The following is a 25,523-nucleotide window of genomic DNA, read 5'->3' on the forward strand; positions in this document are numbered from 1 at the left end:
ATGTTTTATAAAAACTGGATTGATAACAGAGATTTTATGAGGGTGCATTGGTATAGAACAGATTGCTTCCTCCTTTCCTTTTATCCTGCCTCCTTCTCTCCTTCTCTCTCTCCCTTCCTTTTTTTTTTTTTTCTTGTTTTTTTCTTTTAAAACAGTAAGACCCTTTACTAAGAGAAAATCTTGCCAACATCTCAATACGTGAAATAAAGTTATTCTTTTTGAATAGAGAGTGGGGCTGGACCCTGTGTGCCTTAACTTTTCTCTACCACATGGACCCTCAGAGTACCCTACAGAGACATTGGTTTTCTGTGATCACAGTTTTAAAGCTGAAGAGAGCTGAATAATTTATTAATCAACACATTATGTGCCAGGTGCTCTCCTAAACATTTTATAAATATTAACTCATTTAATTCTCAAAATAACTGACGGCTATTATTATTATCCTCATTTTACAGATGGGGAAGGTGAAGCACAAAGGAGTTAAATAAGTTTCCTGAGGTCACACAGATATTAAATGGCAGAACCTGGACAGTCTTGTTCCAGAATCCTGTTCTTACCCAGAAGGCTTTGCAGTTTCTCCCTAGCAGCAGCAGTTATATGCAACAATTATTATATGTTAAGCATTATACTAGGAGTTTTGCATGTTTTATCATAACCAATGCTCCCAAAGTAGCCAGAGAGGTAACAATATCACCCCCAGTATATGGATGCAGGAAATGAGGCATACAGAAGTTTCATAGCATTCCTTTTAGGTGGAAACCCAGGGTTTGAACCTTCATAGTTTGACTTCAGAGCCCATGCTATTAACCACTTGTGTTATAGGCTCCCATAAGAGTGAAAATATTTTTTTGTTGTTAAAGAGTCGTGATGCTTTTCATTTTCCTTCATGTTGAGTTCACATTGTCTAACACTACCAAGAGGAGCCTCCCGGTTCCCTCCACCAGGGCAGGGTCATGCCCAGAGAAAATTTAGTATCTTAGTGTTTTCTACTGCTGCTGCTTAGTTGCTCAGTCCCGTCTGACTCTTTGCGACCCCAAGGCTACAGTCGAAGGACTGTAGCCCACCAGGCTTCTCTGTCCATGGGAATCTCCAGGCCAGAATACTGGAGTGGGTAGCCATTCCCTTCTCCAGGGGATCTTCCCGACCCAGGAATCTAACTGGGGGCTCCTGCATTGCAGGCAGATTCTTTACCAGCTGAGCTACAAGGAAAGGCCTAGTGTTCTCTACCTTATATCTGTTCTCAAATGTGCCTTCTGATCCTTCTCAAATTAGCCTGCTTAATTTTCTCAGTATTTTCTGCATCTCTACTAAGCAATGAATGCCATCAAGTAATCATACTTGCCTGACAAAGATTGATGGCTCTCCTCTATCTATCTCCTCAATCTATCTATATTTTGATGTAGTCCTCCTGGATATATGTCTTTGTCTTGTTTGATAATTTCAATTGTAGAAATATTAGACCCTATTGCAGACTAATAGTGGAGAACATTTCTCTTCATTCAATGCTGGTCCAACTAAAGAACTATGCATCTAGAACAGTTATATCTAGCATACAAGCATAAGGTGATTCTTACAGCAGGAGCAAAGAGAAGCCTGATGGTGGTGTAAGATCTAGTACACATGGGTGAATGAGTTTATGCTGTTCACTGAGCTGTGTTGTGCTTTGGCCCTTTATCTGCTGGGCAGACATTTTGTAGGAGAAGCATGGCCTTGTGAAGAGTGTTGGCTGCCATGTGACCTTCAATACTGGCAAGGCAGAAAGCAGTGCTGTGTTAACTGTAATAATGTGTTTCTTTTAGGAATTATAGTTTATTGCTTAGGACTTAATATGCCTTTGTCAATTTCCTCTTAATATTTACCAATGATTTCAGCTTCTTGACTTAAATCTTGAGTAAACATGGTGATTTCTAGGGACCATTGAGTAGAGAGATAGCTACTGAGGCAAATCAAAACATGTGGAAATCTCAGTCCTCGAAGCCTCCTATCCAGAGAGAGAGCAACATTTGAGAATGTGATCTTTTACTTCTTCTCCAAGGAAAAGTAGTGCTACAAAATTAAAATAGATAGGCCATGATTCTACCAATTTAAAGCTAAAAGAATTCTTACAGTTATAAAGACATGCTCATTTTATATAAAGGTACAATTTCTTCAGATTGTATTCACTCATGAAGGAGTAATTTAGTAGGATCAGCACCTTACCCAGAAAGAGATTGAGGAATACATTAGATTAAATTGATTCCTGATAGTAGCCCCTGACATAACTGTTCTCAATTTGCTATAAAATACTCATATATATATATATAAAATACCCATATATAAATATATACTTTATTTATTTTAAAGTTCAAGAGGTCAGAAGTCTGAAATGGATTTCATCAGCATTAAATCAAGGTGTTAGTGGGCTGGATTTCTTTCTGGAGTCTCTAAGGGAGAACCATTGCCTTCTCTTTTCCAGCTTCTAGAATTTGCCCACATTCCTTGACGTGTGGTCCTCTTTCCTGTTCAAAGCCAGCAATGGCCAAGTTATCTTTCTCATATTCTGTCACTCTGAGTCTTCTCTCTCTTTTCATATTTAAGGACCCTTGCAATACACTGAGTCCACCTAAATAATAATGGATAATCTATTTTAAGGTTAAATAATTAGAGAACTTAGTTCCACCTACCAACCTAATTCTTCTTTGTCATGTAACCTAACATAGTCACAAATTCTAAGGATTAGGTTGCAGACATTATTCTGCCTACTACATGTGGTTATAATATTTTTGGAAGTACATTTACATCAATATCTGTCATGGTTAAAGCTCCATAGCTATGCTAAAGATGAAAGGGGCCTTGGGGATTCTTGTTTTGTTTGTTTGCTTGTTTTTGTATTCAGATTGGACATAGATCTAAGCAGTGGAGCTAAAAATTCTACCTCAAATCAGGGAGCTTCACTAGATGAAAAACCTACTAGAGGCTGGGAATTAGGATATAAGTTCTGCAAGATAAATTATGATCCACCTGTAGGGGATTCAAATAAAGACACATAAGTAAAGACAATCACAATTTCTTTCTAGGCAAACACTGGCTCTTTCATGATAAGCTGAAAATTAAAAAATCATGATGGACAAGAAAAAGGGAACAGTGTCTGGGAGGCAGAGTAACTTCCCAGAATGACGTGCCTTAAGAATGTGAAGGAATTTCTAGAAGTTCAATATCCTCAATAACTTCAAGATACAGAAAGACATGTCAGAGAATAAGCTAAGACTAAAAGAAGGCAAAATGATTGGAAAAGGAGACAGGTTAGACAAGAAAACAAGGCAAAGAAACCAGAATGTCATACAATTAAAATCTGCATTAGAAGCTGGAAAAAAATCAGCATTTAAAATATATGTATATCACTCATTTTGAAGGAAAATTGTTGTGTTATGTCAAAATGAAGAAAGAAAACCAATAAAAGTTAATGAAATAGAGAAGATTAAAAATACAGAAGACAGAGCTCACAGACTTAAACATTAGACAAAATATAAGAATTATAGATGTACTTGGGGCAACGATTGGAACACAAGTGATAATCAAAAATTAATAAAAGCTCTTTTGAGTTAAAATAAAAACAAAACCAAAAAAGCCTCAGTATGCAAATTGAAAGAACTTTCCATACTCTAGGCAACATTAATGAAAAGGATCCCATACCATTACAACTTGGCAATTTCTTTTTTTAATTACTGCAATAAAAAAAAAATTCTTTAAATGTGTAGACAAGGAAAACAATTTACCTTACAAAGAAGCAGCAGTCAGACTGGCCTGTTTTAAAATATCACACTATATATAATAATAGGTGCTATTGCTATAAAATCTAAAAAAAAAATTTGCTTGGGACAATTTGTAAGAGTGTGCCCAAGAAAGGTAAATAGAGTCAAGTTTCTTTCACTTGTGAAAGTAACAGAAAGAAATTCTCAAATATGCAAGAAAGAGGAAAACATAAAACCTCTTTATTAGGGAGATGACATAAAGATATCGGCCAGGTCAGTGCTACTCAAAGTGAGGTTCAGGGCTCAGTAACATCAGCATTATCTGGAAACCAGTACAGATTCTCAGATCTACCCCAAACCTCCTGAAGCTAAGTTCTGTGGATGGATTGCAGCTATCTCATGTTAAAAGTTTTTCAAGGAGATTCTTACATGCATTAAAATTTAGGAAGTACTGGTTCAGGTGACTGAGAGAGAAATCAAATTTAAGAATTCAGTAATGGAAGTAAATGATATTAACGAATTGATCATTAATAATGAAACCAATTAAAAGTGAAATTTAAATATTACAACACTGTATACAAATGTAAAATCATACTTTTGAGAGACAAAATATGTAATGTAAAATTATGCTTAAGAAGTATTAAATGTATAATGTTTTAATACTTGATACCAATAATAATAAAATCTAAGATCATATTTAGAGAGTCCAGAAATAGAACTATGATAAATCTTCATCTTTTTCTAGGGGTAGACTCAACAATTTCAAGTGTTTAGTAGTTTCAGGGTTTACTTATTCATTCAACAAATACTTACTCTTTCAACAAGTTTTGCTTATTCATTCAATAAATATTAATATTCTTTTTAGTATACCAGGTATCACTATTAGAAATAAAAGTAGATTGCATGACTTCCAAATCAATAGAGAGATAAAAGAATGTGCAGTCTAAATCACCAGATAAAAGAATGAGACAAAGAAATTAACGCTGAAGAATAAAGTATAAAATAAGATCATAAAGATGCAGCCCAACAAATCCTTTAGGCCAACATAAATAAATAGTGTTAAGTCCTCTATTGGAATAAAGGGCAGATATTTTGACCACATAGTCCACCTGAATATTGATGTTCAGCAAGAGTATGTTATATATTCACAAAAAGCCATGGTTTTAGCATTGTCATCCTTTGTTTAAGTGTTACACTGGCTCACATTACCTGAATGATGCTGGGAAATATATTAAACCTATTTGGTTTGAATTTTCTTATGTGTAAAGTAGGAATGACATTTTCCATGTACCTTACACATTGAGAAGAACAAATGTGAATATGAGAGCATTTTGTGAAGCTGAATCTCATTATAAAATAATCACTTAGCTAGTCATTAAAATACAAAGAATTTCCATTTAAGCTAACAAGCAAAATCTAAACATGGCTACGGAGAAGAGATATAGTAAAATAAAGTGACATTAAGATTTTTTAAAATGTATGGACAAGATTTATCAGGCAAAAGCAAAATGAAACAAAAAGTAATCTTGGCAATATTTAGACAAAATAGAATCAAAGACCATAAAGATATTAAGTTTGACCAAGAAGATTATATTTACTTTCAAATAGTTAGGCTTCACTGTGAAGATAAGACAATGTTGAATTTTCATTGACATGTTAATAGCCTCAAATACATGAAACCAAGATGTTAGAAATATAAAGAAAATTTGATAGAAATAGAATTGTTGTCTGAGATTTCAATACACTTTTATTGATCTTTCATAGGTCATATAAACGTAGAATACATAGAGTGTTTTAATAATCTAATACAGCTGATTTAATAAATATTTATTGAACTTTGTTCCTAAGAAATAAAAGTCATACTTCAAGGAGCAATGAAGCATTTAGAATAAAATTGATCATATATTATACCTCAAAGAAAATCATATTAAATTATGAAACATAAAACGTTTACAAGCTACATGTTCTACCTGTAATGAAATGAAACTAGAAATTAATAATAGAAGTTTAAATGCAAAGCTCAACAACTTGGAAAACAACAATACAGAAACAAAAAATAAAAACTTCTCTTAAAGGATTCTAGGTTCAAAAGAAAAGCAATCCTAGTGTAATAAATGGTTAGAAAAATAAGAACTCTATGTATCCACATTTTAAATGAAGAAAGCCTCATTTAACAGAAAATTAATAGCCATAACCAGAGGAGCCTGGTGGGCTACAGTTCATGGGGTTGCAAGAGTCCAACAGGACTAACACTTTCACTTTTAACTTTTGAGAACTTTCATTGTTAAAAGAAAGTAACAAAATCATTCTATAGAAAACAAAAGTAATAAATTAATAGCCTCCTCTTTCATATTAAACAACACAACAAACAAACAATACTCATTCACTAAGCGGGTTCTTTACTACTAATGCCACGGTGGAAACCTAAATTAGGAAAGGATGAACATACAAATCATATTACAAGGTAAATATCAGAAAACCTATAGCAAGATATGCATTGGAAATATTCCCCTTACTGCCACAAATGAGATGAGTATGCTGGCTATTCTTGTAACTATTTCAACATTGTACTAGTCACTATAAAACACAATCCCAGCCAAAGGATTAAGGTGAAAAGATTAAATATGAGTTACATATGCACATAAGAAATAAACCAGTGCTGTTTAAAAACATAATTATCTGTTTCAAATTCTAAGACACAACTAAAAAATAACATTAAAATTGGTAAGACGTCAGTAATGTACCTTGATTTTGGACCTCTGGCCTCCAGACTTGTGAGGATATCAGTTTCTGTTGCTTTAAGCACCAAGTTTGTGGTAATTTGTTACATCAACCACAGGCAGGAAGAGAATACAGCCAGCTGTAGACCTCCCAGAGTCTCAGTGTCCTCATTTCTAAAATACGGTCATAGTATAATACCTACCTTGCAGTGTTGCTGCCAGGATGAAATGAGAAAATGTGTGAAAGTAGAATTGGAAAGGATGAATCAAGCAAAGAGCAAAAGAGAAAGAACACATTAGGGAAAAAACATAGATATCACTTGTTTGATGTGAGTAATTTGTACCTGATCATCAGATGTTTTACCCAACAATAGTTTCTGGGAGACAAATAGCCATTATTTTAATTGAGAAAAAAGGAAAATGTGTAATATGTCATTCCAGCTTCCCAACCAATTTCCTGAAATGTTAGTAAAACACAGTGAAATACACATAATACACATATAATAATATATGATACTAGGATTTAAAAATTTACAATTGTATTCTTGAACACCTAACAATTAAATGGTTGTTAAAAATATTTACTTTGTATGTAGCAACTTTTCTTACTTGCTTTGCTTCCTTCTCTGCAGTTGTCTTTAAGATTTTCTTAACTCTTTGGTAAATGTGAAAGCCACCATGATTTCTTTTGCGGTGATAATGTGCATAGAAAAGAAAATTTTTCTTCCCTAGAAAAGAAAGTTTTAGTATTTTTTGATCCTCTGATATCATTTCTAGAAATCTTTCAGAAGAAAACAGAGATGCAAACAGAAATTATAATTATATATGTTTATAAGTAAAGTAAATATTTTGTTAAATGCTTTCATTTCTTTCACTTTCATCAAGAGGCTGTTCTTACTTTCAAAGTTCTTTTTTTTTCTATCATAATTACTTTTTTTTCCTCTCTTAATTCAGAACCAGACTACAAGGTAAGGAAAAACACAGAAACAGCTACAGTGTTCCCCATAATCCACAGTTACAGTTACAGTTCAGTTGTTCAGTCTTGTCTGACTCTTTGCAACCCCATGGACTGAAGCATGCCAGGCCTCGCTGTCCACCAACTCCCAAAGTTTACTCAAATTCATGTCCATTGAGTCGGTCATGCTATCCAACCATCTCATCCTCTGTCGGCCCCTTCTTCTCCCGCCTTCAATCTTTCCCAGCATCAGGGTCTTTTCAAATGAGTCAGCTCTTCGCATCAGGCGACCAAAGTTTTGGAGTTTCAGCTTCAACATCAGTCCTTCCTATGAGCACCCAGGACTGATCTCCTTTAGGATGGACTGGTTAGATCTCCTTGAAGTCCAAGGGACTCTCAAGAGTCTTCTCCAACACCACAGTTCAAAAGCATCAATTCTTCGGCGCTCAGCTTTCTTTACAGTCAAACTCTCACATCCATACATTACCACTGGAAAAACCATAGCTTTGACTAGACAGACCTTTGTTTGGAAAGTAATGTCTCTGCTTTTTAATATGCTGTCTAGGTTGGTCATAACTTTTCTTCCAAGGAGCAAGCGTCTTTTAATTTCATGGCTGCAGTCACCATCTGCAGTGGTTTTGGAGTCCCCCCAAATAAAGTCTGTCACTCTTTCCATTACTTCCCCATCTATTTCCCATGAAGTGATGGGACCAGATGCCATGATCTTAATTTTCTGAATATTGAGCTTTAAGTCCACTTTTTCACTCTTTTCTTTCACTTTCATCAAGAGGCTGTTTAGTTCTTCTTCACTTTCTGCCATAAGGGTGGTGTCATCTGCATATCTGAGGTTATTGATATTTCTCCCGGCAATCTTGATTCCAGCTTGGGCTTCATCCAGCCCAGCATTTCTCATGATGTACTCTGCATATCAGTTAAATAAGCAGGGTGACAATATACAGCCTAGATATACTCCTTTCCCGATTTGGAACCAGTCTGTTGTTCCATGTCCAGTTCTAACTGTTGCTTCCTTACCTGCATTCATATTTCTCAGGAGACAGGTAAGGTGCTCTGGTATTCCCATCTCTTGAAGAATTTTCCACAGTTTGTTGTGATCCACACAGTCAAAGGCTTTGACATAGTCAATAAAGCAGAAGTAGATGTTTTTCTGGAACTCTCTTGCTTTTCTGATGATCCAGCGGATGTTGGCAATTTGATTTCTGGCTCCTCTGCCTTTTCTAAATCCAGCTTGAACATCTGGAAGTTCATGGTTCACATGCTGTTGAAGCCTGGCTTGGAGAATTTTGAGCATTACTTTGCTAGCGTGTGAGATGAAGGCAATTAATTGTGTGATAGTTTGAGCGTTCTTTGACATAATCCACACAAGGTCTTTTTTCAGGCAGATGTTATCTCACATGATATGATAGACATGGATCAGGGGAGGGAAGAAACAAAGACCAGATACAGGGAAGGATACCACACGTGGTTCTCACAATCTAATGGACATGTTTGGGAAGTATCTCAAGGGTTTTCCTGTATATCATTTGTCAAAATTTTTGTATTGAGTTTGGTATCATAAATCTAAATTTTTTGTCAAATGGACACTGGCAAAAAATATCTCTTATGAAATTTGTATTCTAAAACCCAAGAGCCATTTTACCAGGAAAGTGTTAACCAGGGTGACACTCTGCAGGCTATGCCTGGATTTGTAAATGTTTAACAGCAGAAAATTAGCACACAATATACAAACAGTTACTATAAATAATCAGAAATTTAAAGATGCATAGAAAAATGGGTAGAATTCTATACAAGTGGCCAATTAGTGGATGAATGACTGTGCAACCTAAAAAGTGATCAGGAAATGTAAATTAAAATCACTCTTACATAGCTTTTTACATCCATATTGTTAGCAAGATAAATTTAAAAATCTAATAATACTAAGGGTTGGTGAGCTTGTGAAGCAACGGGAGTTTCATTAATGGAGCAAACTGGTGCGGCCACTATGGAATATAGTGTGGCATCATCCAGAAAGTTGAAGGCATGTGCATAACCCATGACTTGTGTGCCCAGGGAGATGTCTGCATGATATGTACAATTGCAGGGTCTTTTTTTTGTTTTTTTGATAATTCAAGAAAGCATAAATACTCACCAGTGTGTAATGAATACATATTATGAAATATTTGTCCAAGAGATGATTTTTGAAAAGCAAAAAGAGTGAATGAGAACAATATATACTCATGTAGATGAATCTCAAAAATACTGTGAAGTAAAAAATTTTACAAGACAAGTTTCAGGAGAATACAGTATGATACAATTATATAAAAATCTAAAATATGCAGAGCAAAATCATTTTTAACTATTTGGCAAATATTAAATAAATGATGCTATTACCTAGACCTAGTAAATTCTTTTGAGGTGAAATTGTGCATAGAGACAGCCTCCCTAGAAAAGAAAGTTTTCAAATTTTTGCTCCAGTGATTTCATTTCTAGAATTTTCTCAGAAAGAAATCAAGATGCAGACAAAAGTTCTAATTGTATGTAGTATTTACAAAATAATAAAATAGTCTGTTAATCTTTTGGCAAATTGGGGAATTTTTAGTTTATGGTACATATGTTAGCGTTTGAAACTCCTTTTAAAATTATTATTTAGTGACATGAGAAAATCCTTAAAAGATAATTCAGTGAAAAAGAATATAAAATTGTTTTGCTATATGATCTATAGTAGGTTTAAAACATTGGCAAACAGGAAAAAGTGAAGGCACACGTGAAATAAGACTGGGAAGTTAAAAGCTTGATCCATGATTCTCTCTCTGTAATAAATTAATATGTGATTTAAAAAATTCTTTGCTGTAATTTTCAAATTGGGTGCAGTGAGCAGATGTTGCTTCTATAATCATAATTACAGATTTCCCCCACCTCTTTCTAAAATTTGTAAATCTTAATGAAGATTGTGTTTTTTTTCCCCAACTGGACAGAATTTTATTCTTTTACCTATTCCTATTCTGCCAACTTGGAGAAGGAAATGGCAACCCATTCCAGTGTTCTTGCCTGGAGAATCCCAGGGATGGGGGAGCCTGGTGGGCTGCCGTCTATGGGGTCGCACAGAGTCAGACACAACTGAAGCGACTTGGCGGCAGCAGCAGCAGCATTCTGCTAACTCCTGCCTATGCTTGAAATAGAGGGTGGAATTCTATAAGAAAGTACTTAAATGGGCTACAGGGAGTAATATTATGTCATATAGGAATTGTGAGGGTTTAATGAGATCATGAATGAAAAGAGCCTAAAACAGTTCCTAACACAAGTTAGTGTCTAATTATTATCATTACTATCATTGACTGATTACTACTGTGTATTTATATTACTGATGAAAGTTTGCACATGATTTCTGTTTTAGGATCAAAAATGGGTTTCCATATTACCTGCAAGTGTAAAAGTCCTTAACAGAAAACAAGAACTTATTTATTGTGTCACTAATATGTCTGCAACTAGGAGAGTCTGAGGAAAGAGCAGAAAAAACAAATAGTAAATCTTGTTCTGATTCAAGGGATTAGATCTGATAGAGTACCTGAAGAACTATGGATGGAGGTTCATGACATTGTACAAGAGGCAGTGATCAAGACCATCCTCTAGAAAAAGAAATACAAAAAGGCAAAATGGTTGACGAAGCCTTACAAATAGCTGAGAAAAGAAGAGAAGCTAATGGCAAAGGAGAAAAGAAAAGATATACCCATTTGAATACAGAGTTCCAAAGAATAACAAGGAGAGGTAAGATAGCCTTCCTCAGTGATCAATAAAGAAATAAAGGAAAACAATAGAATGGGAAAGACTAAAGATCTCTTCAAGAAAATTAGAGATACCAAAGGACCATTTCATGCAAAGATGAGCACCATAAAGGACAGAAATGGTATGGACCGAATAGAAGCAGAAGGTTTTAAGAAAAGGTAGCAAGAATACACAGAAGAACTATACAAAACAGATCTTCATGACCTAGATAACCACAATGGTGTGATCGCTCACCTAGAGCCAGACATCCTGGAATGTGAAGTCAAGTGGGCCATAGGAAGCATCACTATGAACAAAGCTAGTGAAAGTGATGGAATTCCAGTTGAGCTATTTCAAATCCTAAAAGATGATGCTGTGAAAGTGCTGCACTCAATATGCAAGCAAATTTGGAAAACTCAACAGTGGCCACAGGACTGGAAAAGGTCAATTTTCATTCCAATCCCAAAGAATGTTCAAACTACGGCACAACTGCACTCATCTCACACACTAGCAAAGTGATGCTCAAAATTCTCCAAGCAAGGTTTCAGCAATACATGAACCGTGAACTTTCAGATGTTCAACTGGGTTTAGAAAAGGCAGAGGAACGAGAGATCAAATTGCCAACATCTGTTGGATCATCAAAAAAGCAAGATAGCTCCAGAAAAACATCTACTTTTGTTTTATTGACTACGCCAAAGCCTTTGACTGTGTGGATCACAACAAACTGGAAAATTCTGAAAAAGATGAGAATAACAGATCACTGCCTCCTGAGAAATCTGGATACAGGTTAGAACTGGACATGGAACAACAGACTGTTTCCAAATCAGGAAAGGAGTATGTCAAGGCTGTATATTGTCATTACTTAACTTATATGCAGAATAAACCATGAGAAATGCTGGGCTGGATGAAGCCCAAGCTGGAATCAAGATTGATAGGAGAAATATCAATAACCTGACATATGCAGATGATACCACCCTTATGGAAGAAAGTGAAGAACTGAAGAGCCTCTTGATGAAAGTGAAAGAGGAGAGTGAAAAAGCTGGCTTAAAACTCAACATTCAGAAAAGTATGATCATGACATCCAGTCCCATCACTTCATGGGAAATAGATGGGGAACAGTGGAAACAGTGAGAGACTTTATTTTTTTGTACTCCAAAATCACTGCAGATAGTGAACTGCAGCCATGAAATTAAAAGATGCTTGCTCCTTGGAAGAAAAGCTATAACCAACCTAGACAGCATATTAAAAAGCAGAGACATTACTGCTGGGCAAGGTCTGTCTAGTCAAAGCTATGGTTTTTTCAGTACTCATGTATGGATGTGAGAAGTGGACTATAAAGAAAGCTGAGCACCGAAGAATTGACGCTTTTGAACTGTGGTGTTGGAGAAGACTCTTGAGAGTCCCTTGGACTTCAAGGAGATCCAACCAGTCCATCCTAGAGGAGATCAGTCTTGGGTGTTCAGTGGAAGGACTGATGCTGAAGCTGAAACTCTAATACTTTGGCCACCTGATGTGAGGAACTGACTCATTTGAAAAGACCCTGATTCTGAGAAAGATTGAAGGCGAGAGGAGAAGGGGATGACAGAGGATGAGATGATTGGATTGCATCACTGATGCAATGGACATGAGTTTGAGTAGCTCTGGGAGTTGATGATCGACAGGGAAGCCTGGCTTGCTGAAGTCCGTGGTTTCACAAAGAGTTGGACATGACTGAACGACTGAACTGAACTGAATGGTCCTCTGTTATGGACAGCCATCATGGACAGGCTGGAGAAATTCTTTCAGCAGAATCAGGGTCATTTGAAAACTGTAAATCTTTTGCAAGTTAGGATCATAATCTGTTTATCCTGTAACCCCAGTCCTGGGCTTTCTGTGGATAACTTATTCCATGTGTGCAACTTGAAACAGGAAGAGCAAGATAAAGGCCTGGAAACTGTTCAAGTCTAGATTATTTTGGTATTTTGAAGACCTCCTTTCAGGAAAATCTGTCAGTTACATGGCCAATCAAATTGCAAGACTGATAGTTGCTAACTTTGCATTCCACCAAATGATTATGTGTAATTCATCTTGTGATTTGGCAATAAAGATTTCTTTTACTTTCCTGCTCAATAGATTGGCTTCATTCAGTTGCTAGATGAAAATAAGATTGTGTTGGAAAACATATAAATGATTTGGCAAATATTATTCTTTAATTCATTTTTTAATTGGAGGAAAATTGCTTTACAATATTGTGTTGGTTCCTGCCATATAACAATGTGAATCAGCCATAAGCTAATATGATTTTACATGCCAAAAAATATACATTAGCAGATTTTATGATGAGTGTCCTTCAAGGGAAATACGATGAATTTGCATCTGATTTAGATCTTCTCTAAACAACTTGACAACAGCAGAAAAGGCAAAAGCAAGCCTTTGACAGTTTTATTGTTCAGATGGTATTAATGGGTGCTTGAAAGACTTGTGATAATGACATCTTTTAGTAATTTCCTGTGTTTGAAGGGTATAGGTAGGGATTTATAGGGAATGGTCATGATCCATGTCTCCAACTCATGTCAAAGAGAGGTTGTAGATCTTTTATCCTCTTGTCTGGAATGTATATAATGACAGATAGTGGCCACGATAAGTTGTTGGGTAACTCATTTTGATTACATTCTTTAACCAAAGAATTTGGTGACATATTAGATGTCTCTGCCTATCTTGAGTCCTCTATCCTGTCTATTATGGTAGACTGTAAGCTCCATAATGAAACTATTTCTAACTGGTTCTTCTCTGTACCCTAGCCTGGTAGCACTCCCCCCAAAAATGTAGAGCAAATAAGTAACAAAAAAAGAACCTTCTGGTTGTCTTAGCTAGCCATTCATCTATCTGTCTATCCATCCATCCATCCATCCATCCATCCTCCCATCCATCTCTCAAGATTGCTGTTTTCTCTAGGTTTTTGCTGACACAAAGTCTCAACCTTTGTTTCTTTGCTTTGGAACATGATCATTTACATTCTCCACAACTAAGGGATTGTCAAATATACATAGTAAAAATAAACATGGTCAATACACCTTGTAAAAGTAAACTTGAGGTGAAGCTGTAATTTACTAATGCACAGTCATTGATACACTTAAGAAAAGAAATGATGCCACTTTGTCCAGGTAGATATATGAGCCATTTCAAAATATCTCAGCAAAACTTTCTGAAAGGGCTCATCTGAAGTGTCTTATCTACTTCTCCCTGAACCCCATCCTTACCTGCTATTCACATTTGCTGTTCTTAAATGTATTTGATTTGTGACAAGTTGGGAGCCACCTTCTCTTTCCTGAGATGATCTCTGAAGAATGATGTACTTAAGTGCAGCCTGTTTAGATTGTTTATCTGTATTTAAAGCCCAAGCCCAGTATTGTGTTTTACCTTTAAGGTAAAATCAATAAAGAGTTGAAAAGGAGCAGAGTAATCCTTGAACATTCCTAAACAATTGTTCTCCTTTACTTCCAAAAAGGAATACTGCTTCATCTTACTTATTTGAAACTGCTTTCTCAGAGTTCATTTAGCTGTGGGCTCACCTTTATTCCAACGTGTAGAAGCTAAAAATGGTACAAAGAAAGTTTATTCTAATCCAGACACATTTGAAAGGCAGTGTCATTACTAAATGCTGTTGGTCTTGATAAGCTCTTTGATAAGCTGAGATCAGATTTTATCACAGAGATAGATGCGGTTCATTGGTAAGGAGTGTAACCTGCTGCTTATACTCCCTTGGTATCAATGGGAGATTTGTACCATGACATCCCCCTCAGATACCAAAATCCATGCGTGTTCAAGTTCCCTATGAAAAATGGGGTAGTATTTGCATATTAACCTCCTCAGTCCTCTCTTATATATTTAATCGTCTCTAGATTATTTATGGGTTTCCCAGGAGGAGCCTGGTGGGCTGCTGTCCGTGGGGTCGCACAGAGTTGGACACGACTGAAGCCACTTAGCATGCATGCATGCATTGGAGAAGGAAATGGCAACCCACTCCAGTGTTCTTGCCTGGATAATCCCAGGGATGGAGGAGCCTCATGGGCTGCCGTCTATGGGGTCACACAGAGTCGGACATGACTGAAGCAACTTAGCAGCAGCAGCAGCAGGTGGCTCAGTGGTATAAGAATCCACCTGGCAATGCAGGAGACGTGGGTTAATTCCCTGGGTTGGGAAGATCCTCTGGAGGAGGAAATGACAACCCACTACAATATTTTTGCCTGAAGAATCCCATGGACAGAGGAGCCTGGTGGGCTACAGTCCATGCGGTTGGAAAGAGTCTGACACAACTGAGTCACTGAGCAGGCACACACTAGATTACTTATAATCCCTAATAGAATGTAAATGCCATGTAAACTGTTGTAAATGCAATGTAAATGCTATGTAAATAGTTGCTGATGTGCAGCAAATTCAGATTTTGCTCTTTGGAGTTTCTGGAATTTTTGGAAAATATTTTCAATCTGTGTTTGGTTGAATCCTCAGATGCAGATATACAGGGTTTATTATATAGGGATACAACCAATACATAAATACATAATTATTACTACCTTTGGGAAAGGGCTAACTATGGTGATGCTGCTGGAAGCTAGTTAGAGAACCTGAAATTTTTATGTAATATCCAAATCTCATTGTCAAACTTATCCTACCCAGTTTATTTTCAGTTTTTGGAGTAATCTGAGCTTCCCTTCCCCTTTATTGGGCTTCTTCTGTTCCTGAGGCAGAGACATTGACTGTCAATCAGATATCCAAGAAATAATGGGGAAAGGAGTGAGAAAAGGAAGCCTGGGTAACTCACCTAAGAAGTGTTATCGATCATTCACGTGCACTGTATAGCAGTGGGTGGTCGGGGAAAGAGGATCGCTTGTAACATTCAGGTGTTGGAGATGGTAGTGAGGAAAGGTATTAAAGCATTTTAGTTTTCAAAGGCAGCGGCTGTAGAAAATTAAGGACTTCTTCGTAGCTGCAATGAAGTGTCTGGTGCCAGTCTTGACCTTCTTTCATGAAGAGCTATAAAATTAGATTAAATATATGAGGCAACTATTTCTAGGAGTTGACTATCAGACAATGCAGGACTTTGAGAGAAGGTAACACTTGAAGTAGGCCTTGGTTTTCTGCCTGGGGGTCCATTCACTGCACCGGAAAGTTTTATTTTTTACTTATCAATCAGTTAAAAAAAAAGAATGCAGTCAATTTGGAAGAACTATAGTCTCCCATGCACTATACCCTGAAATTAATTCCAGCTGAATTAAGGCAATACACGTATAAAATTAATCATTAGAAAGCTGGAAAGGAAATGAATGTTTATCCCAATGACAGTGAGAGAGGCAAAAAGAAAAGATCACAAATGAAAAGCATCATGGATTTGACTTCATTAAAAGTAAACTTCTGTTTGTCAAAAAATCAAAACTGAAACAGAGAGATACATGTGCAGTAAATATGAGATATGAGTGCCTAAAGATCTTAAAAGGCCAAGAGCTCATGCTGATTGGTAACAATGCATGATTCCAATAGTTACATGGGAGGTCCGGCATATAGCCTTTTCCTTCCTTAAAGCCTTTGTTTTTAAACCTTTCTGCTCAATGGAAAAACTCAATTGCCCAAGGTCTCTTCTTGCTTGCTATTTCATCACTCCTACTTCTGAGCCTCAGCAGGGACCTGGCCTTACATTCCATTGCATGGCCTGCCTGGGGCCCTCTGTCTCTTACATGCACTCCTTAGTGATGTTTCTATGAGTTCTAAAAATGGGAGTTTCCCAGCAATATTGTTCTGTGGTATTTGTTATTAAGTATCGGTGTTTCCTACTCATTTTTTATTGGAGATGTGGTAGTTTCATTTCTAGAAAGAAAATTTGACATATTTCCCTTTCTGACTTCCTACCTTCTCTGAAAAATTGGATGCTTGAAGTGTGTGTGTGTGTGTTCAGGGTACAGGCTTGAGGGGAGTAATAAAGGAAGTAGTGGTGAAGAGCTCTGTCCCAGCATTACCTCATTTTCTAATCTGCTGGAAGCAGAAAAATTAGTTTGATGACCTGAGGGAGCTGACGACCAGGTGAGCCTATGTTCTGAGCCACGTTTTGGTAAATCACATTGAGCAAGATTTTACCTGTTTCTCCTGTGTGCACTTAACAGGTAGATCTGCTCCATTGTACAGTCCCAAAGAAAATATACATAAGCATTCATTCATTCATTTATTCATCCATAGGGCAAATCCACTATGTTCAAGGTACTTCATTTTCATATAGTCAACTACTTAGAAGAAAGGGATCAATTTTTCATAAACTATGAATCACCTAAATTTAGCCAGGATGAAATGGACATCCTGAGTAACCATTAAAAAAATTGAGATAATACTTACAATTCTCCCCACAAAGAACTCTCCAGGAATACATAGTTTCACTGGAGAAGTCCACCAAATATTTTGAGAAGAATTAATATCAATTTTACATAATCTCAGAAAATAGAAGAGGTAGGAACACTTCATAAAAGACCACAAAAAGATATTCCAGTCCAATATCTCTTGTGAACTTTAACACAGAAATACTCAAGAAAATATTAGCAAATGAAGTCCAACAATGTGTAAAAAGAATTGTGTACCATGACCAAATGGGATTTAACACTGGTATTCAAAGATGGTTGAGCACTTTAAAATGAATCACTGTAATCTACCATATCGATAAGCTAAAGAAAAAAAAAATGATATGATCATATCTATTAACTCAGAACAAGCATTTGACAAAATCCAACATTCACTTATAATAAAAATTGCTGGCAATTTAGGAATAGAGGTGAATTACCTCAACTTGATAAAGAGAATCCAAGACTGGGAACATGACAAGGATGTTCACTCTCATTACTTCTATTCTATATGGTACTGGAAGTTCTAGCCACTGTAGTACAGCATGGAAAGGAATAGGAAGCATTCAGACTGGAAAGGAATGCATAAAACTAGCTCTGTTTTCAGATGACAAAATTTCCTACCTAGAAAATCTCTAGGAATATGCAACAAAAACAAAAACTCCCAAAACTAATAAGTGGGTTCAGCAATTAATCCACAAATTAATTGTATTTCCGTATGCTAACAATAAACAGGCAGAAACCAAAAATTTAAACACAATACCATTTACAGTAGTTCCAAAGAAAATGAAATATTATATACACACTTAACAAAATTCACTCAGGATTTGTTTTTTCTGAAAATTACAAAATACTGGTAAAAGAAATCCAAGAAGAACTTCCAGTATATGTTGGAAATCTCAACATAATACAGATATAAGTTCTCCCCAAATTAATCCAAGGTTTAATGCAATTCCTAAAAAAATCCCTACCCTTATTCTAAAATTTATATGTGAATATACAGGCCCCATAATAGGTAAAACAATCATGTGAAAGTGAAAGTTGCTTGGTCGTGTCCAACTCTTTGTGACCCCATGGATGATACAGTCTATGGAATTCTCCAGGCCAAAATACTGGAGTGGGTAGCCTTTCCCTTTTCTATGGGATCTTCCCAACCCAAGGATCAAACCCAGGTCTCCTGTGTTGCAGGCAGATTCTTTACCAACTGAACCACAAGGGAAGCCCAAGAATACTGGAGCGGGTAGCCTATCCCTTCTGCAGGGGATCTTCCCAACCCAGGAATCCAATGAGGGTTTCCTTCATTGCAGGCAGATTCTTTACCAACTGAGTTAATATCATGGCATAGAATAATAATATAGGAGGAATCACTTTATCCAATATTAAAGCTACCTATATAGCCATAGTAATGAAACCAATAAGATATTTGCAGAGGACAGAATGGAACACAATGGAGGATCCAGAAATAGATCGTCACACATGCTCAAATGATTTTTGGCAAAGGTTCAAAGGCAACTCAATGGAGGAAACCCAGGCTTTTAAAAACAAATGATGTTGGATCATTAGACATCCATTGGCAACAAACAAACAAAAACATTGATCTAAACATTATACCTTATATAGAAACTAACTAACTCAAACTAACTTAAATGTACAGGGTAAAATTACAAAAAAATTAGACAAATACACAAAAGAGATCTAAGCCAAGGTCTTGGGATCTCAGTCTAGGCATAGAATCCATAGACTTCACACCAAAAGCATAAATCCATAAAAGGAACAATAGATAGATTGGACCTCAACAAAACTAAAACTTTTTCTCTGTGAAAAGCAATGAAGAGAATGAGAAGACAGTCTATAAGCTGGAAGAAAATATTTGCAAACCACATATGCCACAAAGGACTAGTATCTAGAATATGTAAAGAACTCCTAAATCTCAAAAATAAAAAAAGCAAGCAATTAATTAGAAAATGGGCATAAGATATGAATAGACATTTCACTGAGGAAGATGTGCAGGTGGAAAATAAGCCCACTACAAGATATTCCACATCACTAGCCATCAGAGAAATACAAATTAAAACCATAATGAGCTATCACTTCACATCTGTCAGAATAGCTAAAATAAAAAATAATGACAACACCAAATATTGGTGAGGATGCAGAGAAACTATTCACTCATACATTGTTAGCAGTGATGTAAAATGGCACAGCCACTCTGGGAAACAATCTGGCAGTTTCTTACAAAACTAAACATACAACTACCATATGACCCAGCAATTGCACTCTTGAGCATTGATTTCAGAGAAATGAAAATTCATGTTCACATAAAAACTTGTTACATAAATGTTCATAACAGCTTCATTCATAATAGCCAAAATCTGGAAGTAACCCAGATGTTTCTAACAGATGAGTGGTTAAATAAACTGTGATGCCCATGGAATTCTGTTCAGCAATCAAAATGAATGAACTACTGATACAGTCAACAACTTGGGTGATTCTCCAGAGAGTTGTGTTGAGTGAAAAAAGCCATTACCAATAAATTATGTATTTTATTCTTAGAGTTTCTTTGTTTTTCAATTTTTAAAAATTGAAGTATAGTTAATTTACAGTTGTGTTTCTGATATATAGCAAGGTGTTTCAGATATATATATGCATATATATATATTCTTTTTCATTTATGGGTTATTACAAGATATTGAATATAGTTTCCTGTTCCATAGAGTAGGGCCTTTTTGTTTATCTGTTTTTATATATAGTACTTTGTATCTGCTAATTCCAAATTCCTAATTTATCCCTCCCTGATTTCCCCTTTAGCAACCGTAAGTTTGTTTTCTATGTCTGTGAGTCTGTTTCTGTTTTGTAAATAAGTCCATTTGAATCATATTTTAGATTTCACATATAAGTGATAAAATTATATACCTTATGATTCCATTTAAGTGACATGTTTAAATTTCAAAGTTTTACAAATGGAGGATAGGCTAGAGCTTGCCAGGGCTTAGGGATGGAGCTGCGGGAGGGGAAGTGAAAGGTGGATAAGGTCATAAAAGCACAAGATGAAGGATCCTTGTGTGGTGTTAGATCTGCTCAGTATCTTGACTGTGGTGGTGGATTCACAAACCTACACAGGTTATAAAATTGTTTTGAACTTGATACATATAGAGACACACACAATGAAATGAGTACAAGTAAAACTGGGATTTTGAGGATTCTAAATAAGATTGGTGTATTGTATTAATGTCAATATCCTGGTTGTGCTATTATACTATGGTTTTGCAAAGTATTACCACTGGAGGAAACTGGATAAAATATACACAGGATCTGGTTTATTTTTTATAACGGCATATAATCTGCAATTATCTCAATCATTTTTCCATTAAAATTATGTCTATACAACTTTTAAAAAATTATATGTAAGAACACATATAATTTTGAGCACTTACTATGTGTCAGGTACTGTTCTAATGACTTTATATCATTATTAACTCCATTTCATCCCCAAGCAGCAATATTATTCCCACTTTCCAAGAAACCAAGACACAGATTAAGCAACTAGTCCAAAGTCACAAGTCTAGTCAGTGGCAGACTCTGGATTAGAACCTAAGAATTTTTGGTTCCAACATCCACAACCCTAGTAAGTTATTTTCTCTCTTCACCTAGAGATTAGTTTTAGCTAAGGTCATGAGGAAGGCCTTTATGAAGAAAATGACACTTTGAGCTTCGTTAGAGGGCCATTTGGAGAAGGCAATGGCACCCCACTCCAGTACTCTTGCCTGGAAAATCCCATGGATGGAGGAGCCTGGTAGGCTACAGTCCATGGGGTCGCTAAGAGTCAGACACGACTGAGCGACTTCACTTTCACTTTTCCCTTTCATGCATTGGAGAAGGAAATGGCAACCCACCCCAGTATTCTTGCCTGGAGAATCCCAGGGACGGGGGAGCCTGGTGGGCTGCCGTCTATGGGGTCGCAGAGAGTCGGACACGACTGAAGCGACTTAGCAGCAGCAGTAGCAGAGGGCCAATTATGGTCAATGTATTGTATCAATTATGCTGTAAACAGCAGAAATTTAATACATATTTGTTGAATTAATAAGTGACTTACCTTCTTTAAACCACTAGTTTATTCCGGCAGTTACTGATTATCTGCCAGGAGCCCAGGGTTTGCAAAATGAGAAAACACAGGACCCAGGCAATCAGCTCATCTTGCCTTCTCAACTGTGGTCAGTGTTTCCAAAGGGGATCTATTGGCATTCTAGGCAGTTCTGTTCTAGGCTGTGTGGAGATAACACACTGTGGAACTTTTGGCAACATTTAGAATGTCCTCCAGATACTAGTATTGCCCACAATTACTGGGACATTGAAACATCTTCCCCTCACCCTGCTCACCACACATACCATTTCCTAGTTCCCCCCGTAAGGATCCAGGTGGAGAACCTATACACTTAAATCTCTGATTATCAAAGCTCAAAGAATTCATACAACAGAACTGTGGGATTCACATGAGCAACATTCCATTTTCCCCCTTGGCATGGCTCCACGCATGTGATAGAAATAGATCTTCCTTGCCTTCACAGTGGTTATGTTTCAATCTGGTCTAAAGTGTTCATCTTGCTCTTTTGCTTTTTGTCCTGCTTGTTCTTTTTGATGGACATAAAGAAGTTTCCCCTTTCAGAGAAAAGCTGCTGAGCACACACCATGTAGCACACCCCAAACCAAGCTCTTTCAATCTCAGTAGAAGAAAAACATCTGAAAGGGAAACATATTAATGGATTATTTTTGTAAACATGAAAAACATCTCTTGGAAGGGCAATTTTCTCTTGTTGACTGGCAGAAAAACAGCAGCGTTAATTATGTTGCCTTGTTAAATCTGAAAGAATGTGGTGAACACTGGAAACTTTTCTAATTGCCTTTGTGGAAAGGCATCTGAGGGATCAGAAGTCATCTCTTTCAGAGGAATGCTGAGACAGCTGTGTATCCCTTCAGAGGCACTGGGCTGAATGTGCTCACGGGGAATATTGGTGAGCTTGAGTCCGTGGACTTTGGGGCAAAACTCATGGGTAAGTGAGGGTGGGAAAAGGCAGAATTTCTACATCAGGTTCTGAGCACTGGTTGTTTCTTTCCTTTTCCCATGAAGAGAAGGGAAAGGGATATATGTGGACAGAGTGCCTGGGCTTCCCAGATGGTGCTAGTGGTAAAGAATCCACCTGCCAATACAGGAGACATAAGAGATCCCCTGGGGGAGGGCATGGCAACCCACTCCAGTATTCTTGCCTGGAGAATTCCCATGGGCAGAGGAGCCTGGAGGGCTACAGTCCACAGCATCACAAAGAGTCAGACCTGACTTGAGGTGACTTAGCATGCATGCACACAGAGTTACCTGCATTCATTTGAGTGCTGATGCCCCCACACTTGTCTTTGCCATAGTGGCAGATAAGCTTTCCAGCCATCAAAATGAGAAGAACAAATCTTGCCCCCAGTAGTACAGTTCTTTCAAAAGAGCCCAGGCAAAGTGTGAGATTTAAATAGAAAAACAAAACCAAATGATGACTTGCATAAAAAAATGGAAACATTGCTTTCCCATAAATCTAGCTCCAGGGTAGAAGTTTGGGAGAAAAGAATACCCTGGAATGTAGAAGAATGCCACTCAAGGTAAAAACAGGAGTTCAGAGGCCCAGCTTTTGTACCCTGTTTGAATTTCAGATGAGATAAAACCAGCCTCTCTGCTAAGTTGCAGTGCAAAGGCTTACGTGGCTTCTTGAGAAAAGCAATTTATTTTAGATTATAGCGCAGCAGCTCTCATTTAAACTCCTAGCGATTGTAATTGAACTCAGAACCAACCGTCTCTGTGAGCACAGAGCGCAGTAATGTTACCCAGGCTTTTCTGAATAATGTGGATGCCAGGCCTGCAAGACAGATGGGCATGGTAGCCCCAACATCGAATCACTAGTATCTTGCCAGCCTTCCCACAACCAGCCTATTTAAAAATACATTCTGGGAAATGTACCTAGCTAGGTATTAAAATATGTACTTGCTATATATTTTGGGGATATTAATATGAAACAGCCAGGAGGCAGCAATCTTGAGAAAATTAGAGAAGGTGCAATTGCACTAGGGAACTTTTTGTTCAGTTTTCATCTTTATTTAAGATCATGACGGGGCCTGTAGGGTGAGGGGAGAGGGGTTGTGTGCAGGGACAATCCAGTATGGAGAGAAGGGTCCCTCTTGATACTGGAAAATCTTTGATTTGATAATGAAGAGGATGTGCTTACCCTCCAAACCTCAGAATGTCATCCTGTCATTAAGTCCGAATGAATGCTCAGTTGTTCTGCTGGAAAAAAACGTTGTGTCTCATCTCCGTGCACTGCCTTTGCTCCCTTCTCATTGTAAATAAATCCAGTTCTATAAAACTCACTATTTCTCCAGAGTTGTCCAGACACTCAGAAGCAACAATTTCATCCAGGTTCAATTATTTATTTTTGTTTTTAGTAAAAGAGCTTGACATAGTGCACTTGCTCCTTTTATGACTTTCTTTTTTGTTTTGCTTTTATGAAAGCAACAACCAGCACATAGTTTACAAATCAATAGTTCAGAAACACTTATAATGAAAATGGACACTTCCTAATGCCACCCTTTCCCTTCTTATCGCCCTTCCTAAATGCAAGTGAAAGTGATAGTCACTCAGTCGTGTCTGACTCTTTTCGACCCCATGGACTCTAGCCACCAGGCTCCTCTGTCCATGGGATTCTCCAGGCAAAAATACTGGAGTGGGTAGCGATTCCCTTCTCCAAGGGATCTTCCTGACCCAGGGATCAAACCTAGGTCTCCTGCGTTGCAAGCAGATTCTTTACCACTGAACACCCTCTGTAATCCATTCCTGGTTTTATCTCCATATTTCTAATTAATCTTTTATCAATTTCACATGCTATATACTGATTTTCTTCTAAGAAAGAAAATTTATCTTATTTATCACCTTTTCACGTTTTCCCACGAATAACAGGACATTATTTGCTCTTCCAACTTTTAAAAACTTTTAATTTTTAAAATTTATGTATTTTTAAATTGAAGTATAGTTGATATACCATATTATGTGTTACAGGTGTACAGTATAGTGATTCACAACTTTTAAAGGTTATACTCCGTTTATGCAGGAGGGCGTGAGTGCTCAGTCTTGTCCCACTCTTTGTGACCCCATGGACTGCAGCCTGCCAGGCTCCTCTGTCCATGGAATTTTCCAGGCAAGAATACTGGTGTGGGTGGGCATTTCCTACTCTAGAAGATCTAACTGACCCAGGAATGGAACCTGCATCTCCTCTGCCTCCTGCATTGGCAGGCAGATTCTTTACCACTAAGCCACTTGGGAAGCCCCCTTCTCTTATGGTTATTATAAAATGTTGGATATATTGCCTTATTGTACAATATATCCTTGTATTAATAGCTTTATTTTATAGCCTATTTTATACCTAACAGTTTGTATCTCTTATTTCCTGTAACCACTGTTTGTTCTCTGTATATGTCTCCTCATTTTTGTTATATTCATTAGTTTGTTTTATTTTTTATATTCCACATATAAGTGATATCATACAGTATTTCTCTTTCTCTGGCTGACTTGTTGCACCTACCACAATACCCTTCAAGTCCCTCCACATTTCTCTCATTTAGATGGGCTTCACTACTGTCTGTTAGCATCCAGCACTGCTACCGCTGATTCTGCTCTTATTCTGATCCTTCCTTTTCTATAGGCTACCTTTTCGGGGAGGAGTGGGGGTATTTTTAGGAGGCTATTAGGAATTTCTCTTTAACCTCAGTTTTCTAACACTTTGCAATTCATTCTCCTTGACATTGACTAGATTCCTGTATTTTGAAGATTCATGCCTTCCGTTAGCTCAGAGAAATTTTCTGTAATTTCTTGCCCTCCAGTTTTGTTTTTCTCATTCTGAAACTTCTGTTAGTCCACATCTAGATTTCATGGATCAATCATCTATATATCTTATTTTTTCTCACATATTGT

The 25,523-nt window shown here is 37.0% G+C and overlaps 1 protein-coding gene across 19 annotated transcripts in view; it reads left to right on the plus strand.

The window, feature by feature from the left end:
* The window catches only part of FHIT (fragile histidine triad diadenosine triphosphatase), a 1,651,033-nt gene that overhangs the window by 699,207 nt on the left and 926,303 nt on the right, over positions 1–25,523 (plus strand). The window lies entirely within an intron of this gene.

The sequence above is a fragment of the Giraffa tippelskirchi genome, chromosome 9 (genome assembly GCF_054371585.1).
Source record: "Giraffa tippelskirchi isolate mGirTip1 chromosome 9, T2T-mGirTip1v1.2.pri, whole genome shotgun sequence".
In the NCBI taxonomy this organism is placed as follows: domain Eukaryota; kingdom Metazoa; phylum Chordata; class Mammalia; order Artiodactyla; family Giraffidae; genus Giraffa; species Giraffa tippelskirchi.